Source organism: Spinacia oleracea, chromosome 6, assembly GCF_020520425.1.
Source record: "Spinacia oleracea cultivar Varoflay chromosome 6, BTI_SOV_V1, whole genome shotgun sequence".
NCBI classification, from domain to species: Eukaryota; Viridiplantae; Streptophyta; class Magnoliopsida; order Caryophyllales; family Amaranthaceae; genus Spinacia; species Spinacia oleracea.
In genome coordinates this window covers 63,346,044-63,369,395 of record NC_079492.1, presented here as the reverse complement: position 1 = coordinate 63,369,395, position 23,352 = coordinate 63,346,044, and the positions used below count along the sequence as shown (strand labels likewise).

At 34.9% G+C, this 23,352-nt stretch overlaps 1 long non-coding RNA gene across 1 annotated transcript; it reads left to right on the top strand.

Annotated features, from left to right (window-relative positions):
* The first annotated feature begins 17,527 nt into the window (after positions 1 to 17,527).
* Positions 17,528 to 20,242, top strand: LOC130463857 (uncharacterized). The gene is made up of 3 exons (XR_008924042.1): positions 17,528 to 17,860; positions 18,576 to 18,657; positions 19,974 to 20,242. It is a non-coding gene; the product is annotated as an uncharacterized lncRNA (long non-coding RNA).
* Positions 20,243 to 23,352: the final 3,110 nt, after the last annotated feature.

The window sequence follows — 23,352 nt, the reverse complement described above, 5'->3', positions numbered from 1 at the left end:
AGAATGCATACTTGGACCAAGGGCATTATTTCCTTCAGTCTCCCACTTGTCCTTAGGGACAAGTGTGCATTTCCTAATTCCTTTGTCGCTCGATGCTTGCTCTTGAACATAAGGTAAGAGTTGTCATCCTTATTATGTCCAGAGGTGTTTCTCGGTTTCAGAGTTCAACTGATCAAATAAACAGATAATCATAGCCTATGATTCATCCGAGCACGGCCATGCATTTCACAGTTTCTAGCTCTCCGAGTGGCCTTGTACAACTTTTAAGCATCTCATCCCGATTTATGGGAGGACAATCCCAATCTTGCGATCTTGAGATTAGACTTCGTTTGATAGGTGATTACCTGAGCGTTGCCTTTATAGCCTCCTTTTACGGTGCGACGGTTGGTCAACGTCAAAGCAACCAGTTCTCAAACAAGTAATCTCAAATCACTCAGGTATTGAGGATTTAGTGTCTAATAATTTTAATGAAATTTACTTATGACAGATTTTCATCTCTTACAGTAAAGTTTCATAGGTCTTGTCCGATACTAGTCTTCCCAAAGTAAGTATCTATGCAAATGATTTTGACATTGCCATGTCCACATAGTTCAAGAAACAGAACTACTAGTCATCTTGCATTCTAATCGTCTAACGTTTTCTATGCGTCCAATTTTATAGGAAACTCCGACTAGGGACCATTTTCAACCTTTGACATTCAAGTTCACTTGATAGACATTTCTTAGTCACATGACTGGTCCTGACAGTCTATCTTGAATATATCGTCAAATTGAAGGGACTCATCATTTAATAAACCACAAATTAAAAGGAAAAATGAATTCTTTTCATTTATTGTGAATGATTAACCAATAATGTTTTACAAAGATTTAAACTCTAAAACTTTAAAACATTAAACAGAGACATCAAAGCCATTCTCCAATATGCTTGATTCCCATAGCTGCAGTGTGCGAGTTGTGCTTCGCTTGCGGCAGAGGTTTAGTCAATGGATCTGATATGTTGTCATCAGTTCCAATTTTGCTTATCTCGACTTCTTTTCTTTCAACGAACTCTCGTAGAAGGTGAAATCTACGAAGTACATGCTTGACTCTCTGGTGGTGTCTAGGCTCTTTTGCCTGTGCAATAGCTCCGTTATTGTCGCAATACAGGGCTATTGGTCCTTTAATGGAGGGGACTACACCAAGTTCACCTATAAACTTCCTTAGCCATATAGCTTCTTTTGCTGCTTCATGTGCAGCAATGTACTCCGCTTCAGTTGTAGAATCCGCAATGGTGCTTTGCTTAGCACTTTTCCAACTTACTGCTCCTCCGTTGAGGCAGAAGACAAACCCAGACTGTGATCTGAAATCATCTTTGTCGGTTTGGAAACTTGCGTCCGTATAGCCTTTAACAATTAATTCATCATCTCCACCATAGACCAGGAAGTCATCTTTGTGCCTTTTCAGGTACTTCAGAATATTCTTGGCAGCAGTCCAATGCGCCTCCCCTGGGTCTGACTGGTATCTGCTCGTAGCACTGAGTGCATACGCAACATCCGGGCGTGTACATATCATAGCATACATTATTGAACCAATCAATGATGCATATGGAATCCCATTCATTCGTCTACGCTCATCAAGTGTTTTTGGGCACTGAGTCTTGCTTAGAGTCATTCCATGAGACATGGGTAGGTAGCCTCGCTTGGAGTCTGCCATCTTGAACCTATCAAGCACCTTATTGATATAAGTGCTTTGACTAACTCCAATCATCCTTTTAGATCTATCTCTGTAAATCTTGATGCCCAATATGTACTGTGCTTCTCCTAGATCCTTCATCGAAAAACATTTCCCAAGCCAAATCTTGACAGAGTTTAACATAGGAATGTCATTTCCGATAAGTAATATGTCGTCGACATATAATACTAGGAAAGCAATTTTGCTCCCACTGACCTTCTTGTATACACAAGATTCATCTGCGTTCTTGATGAAACCAAAGTCACTGACTGCTTCATCAAAACGTATATTCCAGCTCCTGGATGCCTGCTTCAATCCGTAGATTGACTTCTTTAGCTTGCATACCCTTTTAGCATTCTTTGGATCCTTAAAACCTTCAGGCTGTGTCATAAACACAGTTTCTGTTAAAACGCCGTTTAAGAAAGCAGTTTTGACATCCATCTGCCATATTTCGTAATCGTAATATGCAGCGATTGCTAACATTATCCGAATAGACTTTAGCATTGCAACTGGTGAAAAGGTTTCATCGTAATCCACACTGTGGACTTGCCTGTAACCTTTTGCAACCAATCTAGCTTTGAAAACTTCAAGTTTCCCATCCTTGTCCTTTTTCAGTTTGAAAACCCATTTGCTTCCAATGGCTTGGTAGCCATCTGGCAAATCGACCAAATCCCATACTTGGTTTTCAGACATGGAGTCTAATTCAGATTGCATGGCTTCTTGCCATTGCTTGGAGCTAGGGCTCGTCATAGCTTGTTTGTAAGTCGCAGGTTCATCACTTTCAAGTAATAGAACATCATAGCTCTCGTTCGTCAAAATACCTAAGTACCTTTCCGGTTGAGATCTATATCTTTGCGATCTACGCGGGGTAACATTTCTAGTTTGACCATGATTCTCACCAGATTCTTCTAAAGATCTCTGAGTTTCATCCTGAATGTCATCTTGAGCATTCTCTAGAGTTTGTTGTTCGACTCGAATTTCTTCGAGGTCTACTTTTCTCCCACTTGTCATTTTGGAAATGTGATCTTTCTCCAAAAAGACACCATCTCGAGCAACAAATACCTTGTTCTCAGATGTATTGTAGAAGTAATACCCCTTTGTTTCCTTTGGATAGCCCACAAGGATACATTTGTCAGATTTTGGATGAAGTTTGTCTGAAATTAATCGTTTGACGTATACTTCACATCCCCAAATCTTAAGAAAAGACACATTTGGAGGCTTTCCAAACCATAATTCGTATGGAGTCTTTTCGACAGCTTTAGACGGAGCTCTATTTATAGTGAGTGCAGCTGTATTTAGTGCATGTCCCCAAAATTCTAATGGAAGTTCGGCCTGACCCATCATTGACCTGACCATGTCTAGCAAGGTTCTGTTCCTCCGTTCCGACACACCGTTCCATTGTGGTGTTCCTGGAGGAGTCAATTCTGATAGAATTCCACATTCTTTCAGATGGTCATCAAATTCATAGCTCAGATATTCACCGCCTCTATCAGACCGCAGTGCCTTAATCTTCTTGCCTAATTGATTCTCTACTTCACTCTGAAATTCCTTGAATTTGTCAAAGGATTCAGACTTATGCTTCATTAGGTAGACATAACCATACCTACTGAAGTCATCAGTGAAAGTGATAAAGTAGCTGAAACCACCTCTAGCATTTGTACTCATTGGTCCACATACATCTGTATGGATTAAACCCAATAGTTCATTTGCTCTTTCTCCAACTTTAGAGAAAGGTTGCTTTGTCATTTTTCCAAGTAAACATGATTCGCATTTACCATAATCCTCTAAATCAAATGGTTCTAGAATTCATTCCTTTTGAAGTCTTTCTAAGCGTTTCAAGTTTATATGGCCTAATCGACAATGCCACAGATAGGTGAGATCTGAATCATCCTTTTTGGCCTTTTTGGTATTTATGTTATATACTTGTTTGTCGTGATCTAATAAATAAAGTCCATTAACTAATCTAGCAGATCCATAAAACATCTCTTTAAAATAAAACGAACAACTATTGTCTTTTATTAAAAAGGAAAATCCCTTAGCATCTAAGCAAGAAACTGAAATGATGTTTTTAGTAAGACTTGTAACATGGAAACATTCTTCCAGTTCCAAAACTAGCCCGGAGGGCAACGACAAATAGTAAGTTCCTACAGCTAATGCAGCAATCCGTGCTCCATTTCCTACTCGTAGGTCGACTTCACCCTTGCTTAACTTTCTACTTCTTCTTAGTCCCTGTGGATTGGAACATAAGTGTGAGCCACAACCTGTATCTAATACCCAAGAAGTTGAATTAGCAAGTATACAGTCTATAATGAAAATACCTGAAGATGGAACGACTGTTCCGTTCTTCTGATCTTCCTTTAGCTTCAAGCAATCTCTCTTCCAATGCCCCTTCTTCTTGCAGTAGAAGCATTCGGATTCAGAAGTGGGTTGACTGACCTTCCTCTTTACAGATTTGGCGCCAGTTTGCTTAGTTGGGCTGGCCTTGTCGCCACCTTTCTTAGCATTCCTCTTCTTTCCAGATTTCTTAAACTTGCCCCCACGCACCATAAGCACATCCTGCTTATCACTTTTGAGCGTCTTTTCAGCGGTCTTCAGCATACCGTGAAGCTCAGTGAGCGTTTTGTCCAGACTATTCATACTGTAGTTCAGTTTGAACTGATCATACCCGCTATGAAGAGAATGGAGGATGGTGTCTATAGCCATTTCCTGAGAAAATTGTTGATCCAGCCGACTCATATTCTCAATGAGTCCAATCATTTTGAGAACATGTGGACTTACGGGCTCGCCTTTCTTAAGCTTGGTCTCAAGAATTTGCCTATGAGTCTCGAATCTTTCGACTCGAGCCAGATCTTGGAACATGTTCTTCAACTCACTGATGATTGTGAAAGCATCTGAGTTGATGAACGTTTTCTGCAGATCCGCACTCATGGTGGCGAGCATTAGACATTTCACATCCTTGTTGGCATCAATCCAACGATTGAGGGCTGCCTGAGTGACCCCGTCGCCTGCGGCTTCGGGCATCGCCTCATCTAGGACATACTCCTTTTCTTCCTGCATAAGAACTATTTGCAAGTTCCTTTGCCAGTCAAGGAAGTTTTTCCCGTTCAACTTCTCCTTTTCGAGAATTGATCGAATGTTGAATGAATTGTTGTTTGCCATATTAAAAACTACAATTGAAAAGAATAAACAAATAAATAACCATTCACAGTTTCTCTTAATAAACTTAAATCCTAGCATACATGCATAATTCAATGTTTATTAAGCATTTTATTCAAGTTATGTGTTCCGGCAGGTGTGAATAAAATGATTCCAAGATCCTAAAATCATTGAAGAACTAAGCACAGTTTGTCGACTTAATCCTAGAACATCTTAGGTAAGCAAAAGCCTTTTGCTAATAGTCTAGAAACTATTCTTGGTTGATAGGTACGTCTAAGAACTTATTAGGTAAACCTATCGATTTTGCCACGACATAAAAGGACTCCTTACTTATATCGTTGAGTTTCACCAAAACTAACATGTACTCACAATTATTTGTGTACCTTGCCCCTTTAGGACCAATAAGTAACACCTCGCTGAGCGAAAACTATTACTAGATTGATGTAAAGGATATCCAAGCAAGTGTATATTTTGGCATGGCACCTTTTAACTCAATTTTTAAGTTTGGAACTTAAGGCTCTTACTATGTTGGTTAGATTTTAAGTGAACTAAAATCCTTAATCATGCAACATAATCAAGCCACAATCTTATGCATAATTAAGACATATTTAAAGCAATAAATAACTTAAAGCATGCATAAGATAAATGTGATCTAGTATGGCCCGACTTCATCTTGAAGCTTTGACTTCAAAGTCCGTCTTGAAAATCTCCGTGGGAGGCACCATTTTCTTCAAATAGGATAAGCTATAACTAATTACAACTATTTGATGGTACGCATACCATATTTGAATTGAAAAATAACTTTGGTACTTTAGACCAATTACATTCAAATTAATGGTGCGCAGACCATATTTTCTATCCTATTTGGGCCATACTAGTCACTTCATAACCTGCAAAACAGTACATATACAATATATACCATTCACCCATTCATTATCATGAATGGCCCACATAGCTGGTTAGTAAAACACATTATGCATCACGTAAACATTTGCAGCAATTAATCAAGGGCACCAATAATCTACCAATTATTCAGTCCTTATTAATTCTAATCAAGTTGTTTTAACCTTAAGGATTTGTAGACCTAATCAAGAGTTTATGACTAAAAGGGCTCCCACTTAAACCAATAAATTCGTATGCTTTACTAATTTTAAACATAAAATGTATTTCTAGTCTAACCGGAAACTACAAATTTAATTAAAATTTAAAGCTCATATGAATTTATAATTGAATCCAAAAAGTTTAATTTAATTTCAGTCGTATTTAAATTAATTCATGATTTTAATTTTAGTAAAATAATTAGAATAAATAAAATTTATTATAATTACAATATTCAAAATTAAAATCCAAGAAAATAATTCAAATTATTAATTTTAAAATTAATTAAAATTACGTAAACTGAAAAATTTCAAATTAAACATTCAAAACGATCTAATCGCAACGCAAACACCCTACGCATCGCACGCCCATGGGCCACACGCACACAGCCATCGCTGGCCATGTGCGCGCAGCCCATGCGCTCGTCGCATAGCTGCTGCATCTTCCATCGCAAGCCATCGCACAAGAGGTGCTCGCTGCGAGCGCACCAGCGCTCGACGCACGCGAGCCATCGCTCGCTGTGCGCGCTCGCCAGCGCTTGCTGCGCGCGCTCCAGCGCTTGATGCACGCGAGCCATCGCTCGCTGTGCGCGAGCAATTGCGCGCGATCAACGCTGGGCGCAGCGCTCGTGGCAAGCGAGCTTGCGCTCGCTGCGCGCGAGGCTGCGCGCGCTTGCGCGAGGCAGTGCGCGTTGTGGCGCAGCTCGCTTGCTGCCCACACGCGACTGCCATGCCTTGCCTTCGCCCATGCCCATTCATCCATAGCTCGTGGCCCACGACACAAGGCAGGGCTTCTGCCTTGTGCTCGTGCACCATGCCCCTGCTCATTGCATTCCTGCCGCACGGGCGACGAGCTCCCTTGCTCGTCGTCGCATGCCCGCACTATACAACACCCCTCAAGGGTAACACGAAGCGTCCATTGCTTTGTGGGTGCAAGTTATATGAACGAATCGCATAAAAAATTTAAAATTTATATTTAAAATTAATGACAAATTAATAAATAATATTAATTTCATAATTTTAGGGCGAAAAATCGAAAATTTATTATTCAATTGATTTCCGATTATTATGGATTCAAGCCTAGGTCATAAAAATTTAAAATTTATCATAAATTTACAATTTTTATGGTGGTTTTTAATCATAGGTTTCTAATTAAATTATAATTAATTATGAAAATCAAATTAATTCTAAATTATTCTAATTTTCAACAAATTAATCATAATTACAAATTAGATTGCATAATTAACAAGGCTAGGCATTCAAACTTGTTAAACATATACAGTAGGTCAATCAAAAATTCAAGATTTATCAACAAGAATCGCAAATATTTAATTTAACATCTTAAATTTACGAAATTTTGCATTCGAAAAACTAAAACCTTCGAAAAGTCATAGTTAGGCTTCGAATTTGAGAATTCTGGGTTCGGCAGAAAAATACTACTTTTGTCAAAATTTTAGAATGCCTTTTACATGCGGAATTGACACAAAAATCACTCGATTTGGATGAGTAACGAAGAAAATGCCGAAAAACTGCGTACGTATAATTAAATAAACGCAATTTGCAATTAATTAACAATTACGAAAATTAATCACCCCTTCTAATTCTTGCAAATTTGTAATATTTAACCATGTTCATGCAATTTAGATTATGAAAATAATAAGAGGCTCGTGATACCACTGTTAGGTTATGATACATATGACAATTCATAAATCATGCGGAAAAACCATTTAAACAGGAATACATATTATTTACACATAATCATATAGCATAGTTTAGATGCATACTCTTTGTTGCGTGCCTTACCTAGCTGCGCCCGAACCGAACAAGAACAAGTCTTTAGGACTCCAAGTGTCGTCCCTCCGTAGATAGTCCACAGCACGTCCGGATCCGCCTTAAGATTGACCAACTAGAATCGCGCTTAAGGTACTAAAGATTTTCGGCACTCTTAGGTAAGAAATGTGTCTGAATTTTCTCTCAAAAACTCACTTTGAATACTTGAATAATCTGTGAAAATATGTGACCCTAGGCACTTATTTATAGAGTTATGGAAAGGGTTTTGGAATCCTATTAGGATACTAATTTATTTAATTATAACCCTACTAGGACTCTAATTAAATAATCATTATCTAATAGTTTTAGGATTTAATCATACTTCGAATCCTGATTGCTTCAGGATTCCCGCACAAGCATTGCACGAGCACCGTACACCCGCGCAAGCCTTGCGGCCCACGCTAGGCGCACAGCGCTCGGCCCACTGCTGTGCTCTGCGCGCGCGCCTAAGGCCTTGGCTGGGCCTGGCCTTGCGCTGGGCCTGGTCGAGGCTTTGGCGTGCGCTGGTGTGCGTTGGCTCGCTGGGCGACGGCCTGGCTTCGTGCTGGGCCTTCGTCTAGCGGGCCTCGTCCGATGCTAATTCGTACGATACGCTTCCGATTAAATTCCCGATTCCGGAATTCATTTCCGATACGAACAATATTTAATATTTCCGATTCCGGAATTAATTTCCGTTTCGAACAAATATTTAATATTTCCGTTTCCGGAATTATTTTCCGATTCCGATAATATTTCCGATTCTGACAATATTTCCGTTTCCGACAATATTTCCGATTCTGGCAATATTTCCATTTCCGATAATATTTTCCGATACGTACCATGTTTCCGTTTCCGGCAACATCTACGACTTGGATAATATTTATATTTCCGATACGATCCATATTTCCGTTTCCGGCAATATCATCGTTTCCGGAGTATTCATTTCTTGCCTGTGACGATCTCAGCTCCCACTGAAACCAAGATCCGTCGATTCCGAATATCCATAGATGGAGTATCTAATGCCATTAAATACTTGATCCGTTTACGTACTATTTGTGTGACCCTACGGGTTCAGTCAAGAGTAAGCTGTGGATTAATATCATTAATTCCACTTGAACTGAAGCGGCCTCTAGCTAGGCATTCAGCTCACTTGATCTCACTGAATTATTAACTTGTTAATTAATACTGAACCGCATTTATTAGACTTAACATAGAATGCATACTTGGACCAAGGGCATTATTTCCTTCACAAACATCTAAAACCCACTGCTCCAGCAATCACACGAAGGCTTTGGGGATCCTCTCCATTAGTAGCGTAGCAGTTACTGGTAGTAAATCGACACTTGGGCCATAATCATCTCTTGGTTGGTTTTTGAAGTGACAAGAAAAGAGCAACTTAATATCATAAAAAGGAAAAGATAGTGGAAGAATGACAGAAAAAGAGTTAGCTAAACTCACCATTCATTCCTAAATTCGCAAAGCGCCAGCAACAACTTATAGCCAAGAAAAGCAGGTATAATGAAGTAAACTTATGACCAGTACACCTGTAAGCGGAAATAAATCAGTCTAGGAGCTGTCTTAACAACTTCTCCCTTAACATATATATGTCAATGTGCTAGAAACTAAACCTCCCTTGGTTATAACCTTGCCAGGAAAAATATGAGTATCTAATTACCCAAACAAAAATTCAATTCTAGTGAAGTCGTCGCTTGAGATTTCAAAGGGGTAACATCAAGGCTTTTTTTCATAGAAATTCCATGAGAGTCCTAGCTAGACAACAACCCACAACTACAACTAACCTTGCCAATACCACTGCCCTGTTGTTGTCCTATTTTAAAATATAAACACACGTATACACCCTAACACTCTCCTCCTGCAACTTCAACAACAACAAAAAAAAACCAATAACAAGATTTCAGAATAAAAGCAAAACCCCGAAAAGCTAACATATGTTTATGCAAAAAACTCCAAAATCATAAACGAAATGTCATTTTTCTTAAACATCGGCACTCTGACACAATACTGTGAGAACAACCGGTTTACAGTAGTGAGCTTAATCCCAAACAAACAAACAAACACACAAGAATTAATCCTGTTAATCTGGTTATTCCTCAATTAACCATGAATTCAAGCAAATAAAAACCTAACTGCAACAATATAGACGATTATAACACAACGATTTTCATTTCAATATCTACGTATTTAATCGAAGCAAACACTTACATAGAGTATAAAAATTAATCAAAGATTCCAAAGAATGTGACTTATATGCTCTATAAACCATGATTCTTGCAATTTTGCAAATACCCAATTCGATTTTTCCTTTTATGATTTTCTTATCGCATTGTCCGATCTGATCATTCATTTTTTATTAACACAAACAAAACTAATTATCATTGAGAAAAAAATTAAAGTTCTAAAAGCTTGAAATTATAGTCTTCAAACAAAAGGATACATGTTCCGAAAGCTTTTCATGGCTCAAAATGACTCCCTTTTTTTATCTTAGATTTATCCCATTTCACTAGTCTGTTTAGTTGTTGGGAGTAATTGTAATAAACAGTATTCACTTCATCCCACAAGGCCAGAGGTTGCGCCTCCCAAGACTAAAGAAAGACTTGTCACATTTTATTAGTAATGACAAGAGTAAAATAACAAGGCAAGTTGCTGTAGAAGTTGTTAAGAACAACAAGTTTACTGTAAAGTAGTTAGGTACAACTAAAATATTTAGGCGTCACCTTACTATGGATGATAAGCGCTCTAACATCAAATAGTGAGAACAACCAGTTTACAATAAAGTGAGCTTAATCACACACAAAAACGCACATGATAAAACTCTAAAACCACCCCCATTAATCCGGTTATTCCCTAATTAACTACAAATTCAAGAAAATCAAAATCTAATTGCAACAAGACAGGCGATTATAAAACAAAAATTTCCATTTCAGCATCTACGTGTTTAATCGAAGAAAACACTAACTTGAGTATCAAATTTTAACAAATATCACAAGAATTCGACTTCTGCGCTCTCTGTAACCCGCAATTTCTTCAAGTACCAGGCCAAATCGATTTCCCTTTTTCGGATTATTTTTTTATATCGCACCTTCATTTTGATTACCCATTTAGATTAACGAAAAACTAATTTCAGTTGTGAATAAATCAAACTCTAAAAGCTTAAATTATTGAAATAAGAATTATGAGAGAATAGAACTTACATAATTTAGGGTTTGAAAAAAAAAGATATCGGAGCCCTTGTTTTCTAGAGTGCGTTGCGACATTGATGCGAAGTTTCTGGATTTAATTGACCCTATGATGGCCGATGAATGTTGTTAACGATGGTGGAGCAGTGGTTGGCTATGTATTGAAGATGGAATATGCAACCAACAAAGAGATAATGGAGAAGAGAGATGCCATTTATGTTTTGAGACAATTGTTGTCGACCTTTTGTTCTTTGATTTTTTCTAATAAGGCAAATTGAAACTTCAATTGATTTTGGGCCCAGCCCAAGCTCCTCTAATTTGTTGCAGTACAAAAGACTCAACAATTATAAACAAACGTGGTCAACAACTAAACACTCGAAAAATTTAAATGTAAGTTTGATCGTATGATTTTAAAAGTATTATTGTTACTCACAAATTCTTATTTACAATTTATCAAAAAAAAAAAAATCTTATTTACAAGAGGTATACAATAAATATTGTACACCAAAGTTAAAGTTGACTCAAAATACATTAAACTTACCCTTATATATGTAAAAGTTATCTATTTTTTCTTGATAAACTTTTTTCATTTTAATAAAAAAAATTCTTCAAAATCATTAATGTATAAAAATTAATCATTTAACCTTTTAAAATGTTAATCTATCAAAACAAATTTCATAATATAAAAGTTAACCAAAACATAGTAAAAGTTACAAAAAACTAGGTAAAAGTTATTTTGGTGTACGATAAAGTTATTGCACACCTTATGCGCGCAAGACCTTTTGATTGTTACTTAATACTAGACCTGTTTAACGGGCTGGGGGGCCATTAGCAGTCCAGATCCATCTCATTTTTTAAAGGGCTCATTCCTTTACCTTCAGGCCCGACCCGACCCGACCCGTTTAATTTTATTCATTTAGAATACATACAAACTCAAATTAAGCCTAGTCCATTACAGCCCGTTTAATATCCAACCTGGCCCGACCCAAAAATATTGTAAGCAAGGCCCGACCCGGTCCGTTTAATTTTTGCCAGGCCCGTTGAACAGGTGTACTTAATACAAAGTAGTGTTACCTATCAAAGTGTTACCAAATATTAAGTGTTACCTAATATCAAAGTGTTTTCAAAGTGCTTCTTCAAAAATAAGGTAACACTTCTTAGTGTTACCATAAAATGTTACCTATTTTTAAAAGTGTTACCATAAGCTGTTACCTATTTTAAAAGTGTTACCATAAGCTGTTACCTATTTTAAAAGTGTTACCATAAACTGTTACCTATTTTAAAAGTGTTACCTATGTTAAAAGTGTTACCTTGAGTGTTACATTTTATAAAAAATATTACCAAAGTGTTACTTAAAAATCTAGCAATCTTGCATTTCAAAAAGTGTTACCAACACGTGTTACATAAGCTCAATTATGTACTAGTGTATATATATATATATATATATATATATATATATATATATATATATATAATTATTTCCAAAGTCTTGTTTGATGTACTCTATATACTACATCTATAATTACATTTTAATTATCCACTTGTATGCCAAGGGTACATCCTTTTCACAAGAATTTTCCTTTTATTGAAATTATACCTAATGTATCCAAACTTATTGAAATTTGACTTATTTAAATTATATTTCCTACACCTAAAAGTTATTTTTCTTTAAATTAAATACTTAATGCTATTATCAAAAAAAAATAATGCTCGTTTTGTTCCCTTGAGTTATTCTATGTTAGGATCTATCTACTCCACCTTTTAAAAAAATATTTAGTAAAAATAAGTTAAGCTAGTGTATCAAAAATAAATTATGTTTATAAAATCCGTAACGAATTTATATACTCCGTATAATTGTAGTGTTGAGGTAATTATTAAACATAGGTTGAATTTCGATGGGATAAAAATAAATTATACAAGAAAATCTATGTCCCTCCGTATTTTATTGAATGATGCATTTTTCTAAAACAACCGTCTTTCATTAAATGATGTACTTTTCATTTTTGGTATGTTTTCACATTTTAATAATATATACTTCTCCTCTCATGGTCCCATCTCTTACCTATTTTATTTTGTTTTCCTTACATTTACATTCTTTGAATAATTTAATACCCGTATTATCTTTTATTACAATGAGTTGTTCTCGACTCACTCCACTTGTATCTTTTTTAAATAAAAACAATTGTTTCTCCTTAAACTCGGTCTTCATTGGTCAAAGTGCACCATATAATGAAATACGAAAGAAGTAGTAATAATCATATATACTTCTCATGACTAATAAAATTAATACGGATTTTAATCAAATAACTATGTAAGTATTTGCTTTAATTCGTGTCAATTTAAATTTCTATAATTAATTGGTTTTCGTATTTGTAACCTTAGGTGCATTTTATTCACATGTTTCGAATGAGCTTCATCGCCAATAATGTAACTTGAATGCAGCTAACATGATCATTATTAGCTGAAATTAAGTGTTAGTGGAAATTAATTTTCAGATTATACAAGTGACGATCCACCAAATTAAATAGGCCATATAATTAAAGTAATGGTATTAAACTAAAATTTGATATTTGCAAGTACGTGATGGTGTAATGAATACGGAATTACAATTACAAAATTAAGAGTTAATTAAAAATTCTGTATTTTGGAGGAATAATTTTTATTGAAAAAAAAATCACTAAAATCATTACACTCATTGATTCTTAATGTAATGTATAAAGGTAAAAATGTAATTCTTAAAAATTTATTTATTAAACAAAAAAATCATACTATAAAAAGTTAATCAAACATGTTAAAAGTTGTTAATGTACAAGTGGGTAGAAGTTATCCCGACCCGATGTACACGGTATTATAGTATATCATTATTAATTTGATAAGTTAAAATCTTTTGCCCTAAAATTTATGTATCACTTGTTACTACTCTTTCTTACTTTGTTACTACAAAATTATGAATCAATTAGAGATGGATTTTGAGACGGATACAATAAACGTCTCAAACTTGAGACAAATTACTAAAATTTCGTCTCTAAATTAAAATTGAGATGAAATTGTATATGGAATTCCAACAATTCCGTCTCAAATTTGTAATGGATTTGTAAGAATTCCGTCTCAATTTTTTTTGAGACGCCCTCTATAGAGACGCCCTATTTCCGTCTCAAATCCGTCTCTAAGCATTATTTTGAGATGGATTTGGACTATATAAAGACGAAATTACGCGTCTCTATAAAATGAATATTTTGTACTGTGTACTCCTTTCGTTTCGAAATAATATGGACACTTTGACTTTTGACACTATTCACAAATTTCGAATTTACTATCATTTGTGATTTATTGGTAGAAAAATATAGTCGTGTGGGATCTTGTTTGATTTGTCAGGATATATATACTCTTGGAATATCAACTTTTTATAATTCTTACGAATACAAATTAGAGATACTAATTAATGTCCAAACATTTACATTGGCAAGCGTGTAAATTGTCCCTATTATTTCGAAACAGAACGAGTATTAGTTAATATTTGTAGTTAGTCAATTTTTTTTTATTTCAAATCTTAAATTAAATTAATATAAAACAATAGAGGAAGTGACACGCATATATACACAAACTATAGGACCACATATTCCGCTTCAAAATCCTCTGTCCCAACAATTTTTTATAAAGAGTAATTGTTATGTTATAGGCTTATAGAAACTCAAACTCAATTCAAAATAAGAGACATACTCCCTTTGTCCGTAAACGTTGCTCCATTTGACTTCTCATAGAATTCAAGACACAATAAAATTGTCAATAGTTGATTTTCTAAAATTATATATTGAGTCGAGAGTAACAAAAACTCGCAAAACTAACTACTTTTTATACGTTAGTGATAAACTGATAATTCGTAAACCTTTTACTTTTGAACCAAAAAAATGATTTAGCGAAAAAGTTTAACCCAAAAATATACAATAGGGCTTTTCCTCACAAAAGGACAAACTAAATGGAAAAAATCAGCATGACATGCCAAGTGTCTAAATTTGTTGGCTAAGCAAATGAAAATTTGCTGACTTAGGGAGTTGGAAGGCCGGATAGACATTAAATGTGAGTAATAAGGTACATGAAAGGTATTATAGGAAAAGATCACTGTAGCAATAACCTTTTAGACCATACTTCCAATTCTCTTTTATATGAAGTATAGTATTCTAATTTATTTATTTCACAATTATTCTAATTTATTTATTTCACAATTATTCTAATTTGGTTTATTGTATATTTGTATTGGTCATGTGAATTTCCCAAATTTCCCGCAAATTTGCCAAAAAGGACCTTTTATAACTCAAATTTTGCGAGAAAGGACCTTATATAATTTTTTTTGTGAAAACACACCTTAAAGTAATTTTTTTTGCGAGAAAGGACCTAAGGAATGTTTCCGGCATTGACTGAGCTTTTCCGGCCATTAACTTGCACGTGAGCAGCACGTGTGGCTTACGTTGGCTAAAGACAATGATTTTCCTGACTCTTGAATTTTCAAACTTGATTTTATTTCGGTTTTTCTTTTCAACTTTAGGTTTTAAAGCTTAGAATTTTGGAGGAAAATTGGGTGTGATTAGCAAAATAATGCCACACGTGCTTCTCACGTGCAAGTCAATGGCCGGAAAAAACTCAGTCAATGCCGGAAATTTACTCTTGGTTGTCTTTCGCAAAAAAAATTACATTAATGTGTGATTTCACAAAAAAAAATTTATATAAGGTCCTTTCTCGCAAAAAAATTTACATTAAGGTGTTATTTCACAAAAAAAAATATATAAGGTCCTTTCTCGCAAAATTTGGATTATAAAAGGTCCTTTTTAACAAATTTGCCTTCTAATTTATTTATTTCACAATTATTCTAATTTATTTATTTCACAATTATTCTAATTTGGTTTATTGTATATTTGTATTGGTCATGTGAATTTCCCACATTTTTTTGGGTTATTCGTGTCGTTGATCGGCTCGCATTTCATATGCCGGTGCCCACTTCCCCCAACCAACCGCATTAACAATTTGACATCCCTAGTTGATTACAAATTGATCTTTTGTGGCCCTACTACATTCAATTCCATCAACGTCCTTTCAGTTCAATCTTTAATCTTTATGTATCATAATCGTTGATGGCGTGTCTATTTTATATCCATTCATATCTCTCTTATACTCACTCCGTCTCTTAATACTTGCACCGTTTTGACATGATGTATTTGTCAATGTACAACTTTGATCAACAATATGTTTAACTACATATTATAAAAACTTATAAAAATAATAATATTTTGAAAAAATATATTAAGATGAAGCCAACAATATATTATATGCTAAAATTTGTTTTCATATACTAGATACTCCATCCGTTCCTAAATAAGTGTCACATTTCAATTTTTGGCGTTCCCTTATAAGTGTCACATTTCTATTTTTGAACATGTACTTTTCCCACTTTTCCATACACTTTTCACACTTTTTCATACACTTTTCCCACTTTTCTATAAATCATAATTACTTTTACTTACACATTCTACACTTTTCCACTTTTCAATCCCCACATACACTTTTATTTGTACTTTATTCAATTAAACAATTATCTACTTTATCCTTTCCCGAAAAAAAAAACATTCTCAATCATTAACTCTTACACACTTTACAATTTTATTAATTACCGTGCCCGAGCCCGAGCCCGAGCCCAAATGTGACACTTATTTAGGAACGGAGGGAGTATAAAATAGGGTCAAAGTGAATTATGTGAATAGTGCAAAATGTCAAACGGTGCGAGTATTAAGGGACAGAGGGAGTACTTTTTTAAATAAGAGTTACACTGTCAATCCAATATTTAAAGGAAATGAAGAATTTTTCAATGTAGATAAATATTACTCCCTCCATTCCTTTTTAATCTTCATGTTTCTATAAGGCAGTGTTCTCTTCACCTGAATTTCACTTATCTTATCTTATCTTATCTTATACACCACTAGAAAAAAAGGTTAAAGCAACGCCCTTTTATGCAACGGTTTTACTAGCGTTGCCATATCATAGCTATTGCAACAGTTAAACAATTATACATTTGAGTAAACTTTGAGTTTGGAAAACTGTTGCCATAGAAAAACTATAGCAACGGTTGTATATTTTGATTATTCTATTGCAACAGTTTTTATGTTTTTTTATTTTTGATAAGGTATGGCAACGGTTTTGGTGAAGCATATGAAATATGTTAAAAATAAAATTAATTAATTAATTAAGGTACTAAGAGTTTCAATAGACCACATTTTAAGGCTTAATTAGAGTTTCTTAGTTAGGAAAATTCGTATGATTTTTCTTTCTGGTTTTTTTATGCGTGTACGATTTAATTACAAAATTCTTTGTTGATTTCTCATTAAATTTTGGAGATCGGTCAATGGGTTATTTTGGATGAATTTAGTTCTGAATTTTTGTAGAATTGTTTGAACAATTATATTAAACTGATTGAGATTGATTATCGGGGGCAGAGGTACACTGTGTCATCGTGTGTCACGTGACACAAGATTATTTTGAAAAAAATAAAATAAAAAATTAATCAAACCCACGGGAAAGCAGTAAGAGTTTAGAAACCTAAAACATTTTCCCGCAAACTCCTCTACAAATCTTTGGCTCTTGAATTATCGTCGGCCGTCGCCCACTCCCGACAGTTGCCTCCTTGTCGGAGTGACCCAACACCGTTCCACCGCCGACCGCTGGTCACCCACGATCCACAAAGAAACAATGTTACAAGTCAGGGTCACTCAAAGAAACAGCAGCGAAGCAACCAACCGGTTTTGAAGCCGCCGTCGGCTCGTGGCCCTCGCTTCTCCGCCACCGCGCCACTGGTCGATTCGCCGCTCTCGCTGAATCGTCGTTCCTCACCGACTCCCTGTTGCAGGTTCAAATACTTGATTCCTTTTTTAATTAAAGTTGAACAAATTCAGATTTGTTGTTGATTTGTTAGCAGAATGGTAGCAGGGACGGAGGTACCAAATTCAGAAAATAGTTGATTTGTTGTTGATTTTTTAGTTTAATTACTTGAACAAATTCAGAAGATACTTAATTTCTTTTTGGTATATTGTTGATTTGTTATTGAAATTGTTGCAGGATGTTAGGGTTTAATTTAATTACTTGCTAAATTATTATTGTTGTTAGTTTGTGATGGACTGAAAATATGAAATTGTTAACAGAATGCTGCTCAAAGTTAAAAAGAGTTTTAGGTTTATGTATTTTCTGAGTATTTCTGCTACTTGAGCCTTGTTGAGTTGTTGTACCATTATTCTGTGTTATTATTAGTTGTTACTCTGTTAGTGTTAATGTGTGATTATAATTGTGAGTGTGCCAGTGGTTCTGAAATACAGGTAAATCCATTAACTTTCCCCTCCACTTTTAAGTAATTTGTTACCTTATTTGGGAAGCAGAGTAATCACTTAGTAATGTCATATAACTATTAAATCTTAACCAGCTGACTATACAAAGGACTTTTATGAAATTTCATACTTGCAGTCACATCATTGTGTCTTGCAATACTGAAGACGATATAAAGAAAATAAACTATGAATCGGTCTGTACAAAATACAGAACCAAATCTTCACCATTTGTTATTATTTCAGTTTAGGAACTGGAGAAAAACCTTGGAACCTCGAGAAGCGACTCGTTGAAATTAGTTTGTTTCACTCAATTCACCATAATGAGGTTTGCTAATTTCTCTGTATATTTTTGGGATTAACTTTTCTTTATATATCGTGCTTCCATATATATTGTTGTTAGTTTCTTTCCCAACATTTTCAATGGGTTATGCTGAGGCACATTAATCAATTTTCTTCAAATATAGTATATTATTTCTGAGATGTAGTTTTAAAATTGAGAAAAATCAAACAACAAACTTAGGTTATTGGAGCAACTAGGGCCTTTTACATAGCTCAAGCAAACTGACTAACATAGATAAGAGGTCAACTTTTGTTCAAAGATGAGTTAAAATGCAGAATAGCTAATTTATAAGATTTAAGGGATATTAAAGATGGGTAGGCTTTGAACTACAGATCTACCTTGAAGTCCAATCTGAAGACAAAGTGACTGTAAGAAACTTTGCCTGATAAGACTCCACAACTAGACCAAAAAAGAACATAGATACACCCAATCATAGATGATTTGGGTACAATTTATGGGATGATGCAGGTACAATGTGTAGAGACTCTCATGGATACTCTTAATTGATTAAGCTATTAAAACAATGGCTTTTAGTGGAGTGTTGTATCTGACAGACTGACATGATCTGATAGCTGAAGTAGACATAGGAAAATTCTAGTGTGACCAAGAGTCTTGTTTATAGTAGAGATTTCTATGTAGATTATTTTAGTTGAAACACCAAAATATTGTTGTTTGATACAAAGATTTGTGATCTGGTTTTTGTTTTATCAATAGAGAGGCAATAATAAGCAGAACTTCATTTTTAGTAATGAATATACTAGCAGAGTGAAGATTCAAAGTTATTTCCGAAGATTAATTGACACTGTAACCAAATACTAGAATAAGCTGTTGTAGATAAATTACTAATTTCGACGGTTCATTATGTATTTATGATATACTATGTTTGTCATTTTCGTCCAAAATTCAAGTGTTTAAGTCTCATATGGGTAAAATCAGCACTTAATATATTTTTCATTAGTTAGAAGTATTAGATTGATTGTGTTTAGCCTTTAGAGACTTGTTGTTCAATTCTGTTCTGATCTGCTTTGTTGTTCAGTTCCGTTTTGATCTGCTTTGCTATTCAATTCAGTTCTGATCTACTTTGTTGTTCAATTCAGTTCTGATCTTCTTTGATGTTCAGTTCAGTTCTGATTGGTTGCTTTTTCAGTTCCGTTTTGATCTGCTTTGCTCGTTTGTGTTTCTTTCAGTGCAAATGTGTTGTGTGGTTTTCAGCTGTTGTTTTGCAGAATTGATCATATTATTTCATTTTAATTACATGCATTAATTTCTTATTATATTGACAATTATTTTTCTGTTTTCAGGATGGTATATAGAAGGAGAATGGTAGATAAAAGGATTGCATGAAGGGCATAGATTGAAGTTCATTTGGACTGATTTGGACAAATAAATTAAATACTAGATAGATTTTAGATTGCTTAAACTATTAGTTCTTTGTGGAGATTCATTAGTTTTCTTAATTGATGTATTTATATTATAACAATGGTTTTTGTTATTAGAATGATTGTTATGGATATTTTATTTTAATAATAAGTAAAACTTCATTCAAAATAAATGTTTTCTATTTGTGGTAGTTGGATTATTTTCATTTTAATGAGGTATTAAATAAACACGTATGGAATTGTTGCTATAAGCTTACATTAAAGTGCCACAACAGTTGTATGAAGAAACGTTGCTACATGCTCACATAAAAATGTCGCAATAGTTTGGCAAGAAACGTTGCTATAGGCTCATGTAAAAGTGTCGCAATAGTTATCAAGAAATGTTGCAATAGACTACAAAATTGTTGCAATATTAGAGCAATAAACGTTGTCATAGACTTTTGATAATGTTGCTTTAGATAATAAAAGTGTTAGCTTAGACACTAAAACTGTTGCTTAAAATCCTAAATAATTGTTACTAAAACTTAATAATTGTTGCCTTAGATATAATAAAACTGTTGGCAAAAGTTAAAAGTCGTTGCCTAAGAAAAGTGTTGCTAATGATAACTATGACAGCAGTTTTATAATGTTGTTGCCTAAGGCATAATAATTGTTGCTATAGAGTTAAAACAGCGCCACCTATTGGCAACGCCATATAAACTGTTGCTATAGGTATATGGCAACATTTAATGGATCTTTGCCAACACATTTAGGCCGTTGCTATAGCCCTATTTTGTAGTAGTGTTATTGGCCCTGAACTTATCTTATTTTATCTTATCTTATCTTATCTGAACTTATTGACCCAGATCTTATTGACCCTTATCTTATCTTATCTCATTGAATCTTATAGTATTACCTTATGTAATATTTACATCACCTTATCTTATCTTATCTTATTGGCCCTGAACTTATCTTATCTTATCTTATTGACCCTGAACTTATCTTATTTTATCTTATCTTATCTTATTGACCCTGAACTTATCTTATCTTATCTTATTGACCCTTATTTTATCTTATTTTACTTATCAAACCTGAAATAAGTGAAAATAAGGTGAAAAGAACAGAGCCTAAATGTCGTTCCTATTTGATGTTTCTGTTTCTATTTTTGGACATGACTTTTTACCATAAATTTCTCCACCATCCCTTATTTAATTCATTCACCCACCCAACCCCACTTTTATGATTTTTTATTACTTCAATAAAAATATCTCTTCTTTCTTTCATTTCTTTATTAATTTCCTTCATTTATTTATTACTTTTTCTTACACCCAATCGTTACTCTTACATCCATTCATTACAAGATTCCATTTTCTTATTTTCCACCCCAAACTCCAAATAGGAACATCATTTAGGAATGGCGGGAGTACTATTTAACTTTTACATTGTTTTCTTTTGTATTTCTCTACTAAGAACTTCCAACAATCCCCACAGGTTCGAAGATGTGAAAAAGAAAGGGAAAAAAGAAATTGGCTTTGGACAAATTAAAGATAATAATTGAATAGGTGTCAATGTCTCCCGACTTGAATTAACACTAGCTTGTTGACATTTGAGTTATGATCTATTTCCTACAAAGTGACTTTCGTATTAAATTTGATAGGGAGGTTTCATATTAAATTTGATAGGGAGTTAGAAACCCGTCACTCAAAGCACGAAACTATATATGTATGATATTTTGATTCCGCGAATAAAGTGAAGCCTTATACTGGTCATTAGCCCGACCTGGATGTGTTCATACACTAGTACATAATTGAGCTTATTAACACGTGTTGGTAACACTTTTTGAAATGCAAAATCACTAGATTTTTAAGTAACACTTTGGTAACACTTTTTCTAAAATGTAACACTCAAGGTGTTAGGTTATGACAAATATAAAACATATATTTCATGCGGAAAAACCATAAAGCCAGGAATCCAAATCAATTGCCACATAGTCAATTAGCATAATCTAGGATACATACATGTGACGCGTGCCTTCCCTAGCTGCTCCCGAATCGAACAAGAACAAGTTTAGGACTCCAAGTGTCGTCCCTCCGTAGATAGTCCACAGCACGTTCAGATCCGCCTTAGATTCAATTAACTAGAATATAGTCTAAGGTTTTAATGTTATTCGTACTTAATTATTTGGCAAATTATTAAGCTTAGTTTAATCTTAAAACTATATGAATACTTGAGAATATGATGTATAAATTGTGATTATTCATCACATATTTATAGGGTGGGATTATCGGACTTAGAAATCCACTAGGATTCAATTTATCTAATTCAATTAGAATTAGACTTAAATTAAACCTTTGTTTTTAGTGTTTAGTTAAACGACTAACTCTAGTGAATTTAGGAAAACAATCTAACCGGACAAATCCTAAGCGCCTAAGGAAGCATGCACGAACACAACGACACGTACAACCAGCCTACAAGGGGCGTTGTCCGCGCGCGCGACCCAGCAGCGCTGGCACGCGGCCCAAGCGTGGGCGCTGCCAGCCTGCTGCCTCGCCTTGGCTGGGCCTGGCCTCGCCTTGCGCTTGGCTGGGCCTGCCTTGGTGGGGCGCGGGCCTGCTGCTTCGTTTGCTCTCTTTGCACGGGCTTCGCTAGGCGCGGGCCTAGCTTCGTGCTGGGCCTTGCGTCTAGCAAGCTCGTCCGATGTTTTTTTTCGTACGTCGCGCTTCCGGTTCGTTTTCCGATTCCGAAATTCATTTCCAATTCGAACAATATTTAATATTTCCGATTCCGGAATTAATTTCTGTTTCGAACAAATATTTAATATTTCCGTTTCCGGAATTTATTTCCGATTCCGATTATATTTCCGATTCCGGCAATATTTCTGTTTCCGGCAATATTTCCATTTCCGATAATATTTTGCGATACGTACCATGTTTCCGTTTCCGGCAACATCTACGACTTGGATAATATTTATTTTTCCGATACGATCCATATTTTCGTTTCCGGCAATATCATCGTTTCCGGAGTATTCATAATTTTCCTTTTGACGATTTCAGCTCCAACTGGAACCGAGATCCGTCGATTCCGAATATCCATAAATGGAGTATTTAATTCACTTAAATACTTGATCCGTTCACGTACTATTTGTGTGACCCTACGGGTTCAGTCAAGAGTAAGCTGTGGATTAATATTATTAAATCCACTTGTACTGAAGCGGCCTCTAGCTAGGCATACAATTCACTTGATCTCACTGAATTATTAACTTGCATAATTATTTAATACTGAACCGCATTTATTAGACTTAGCATTTAATGCATACTGCGAT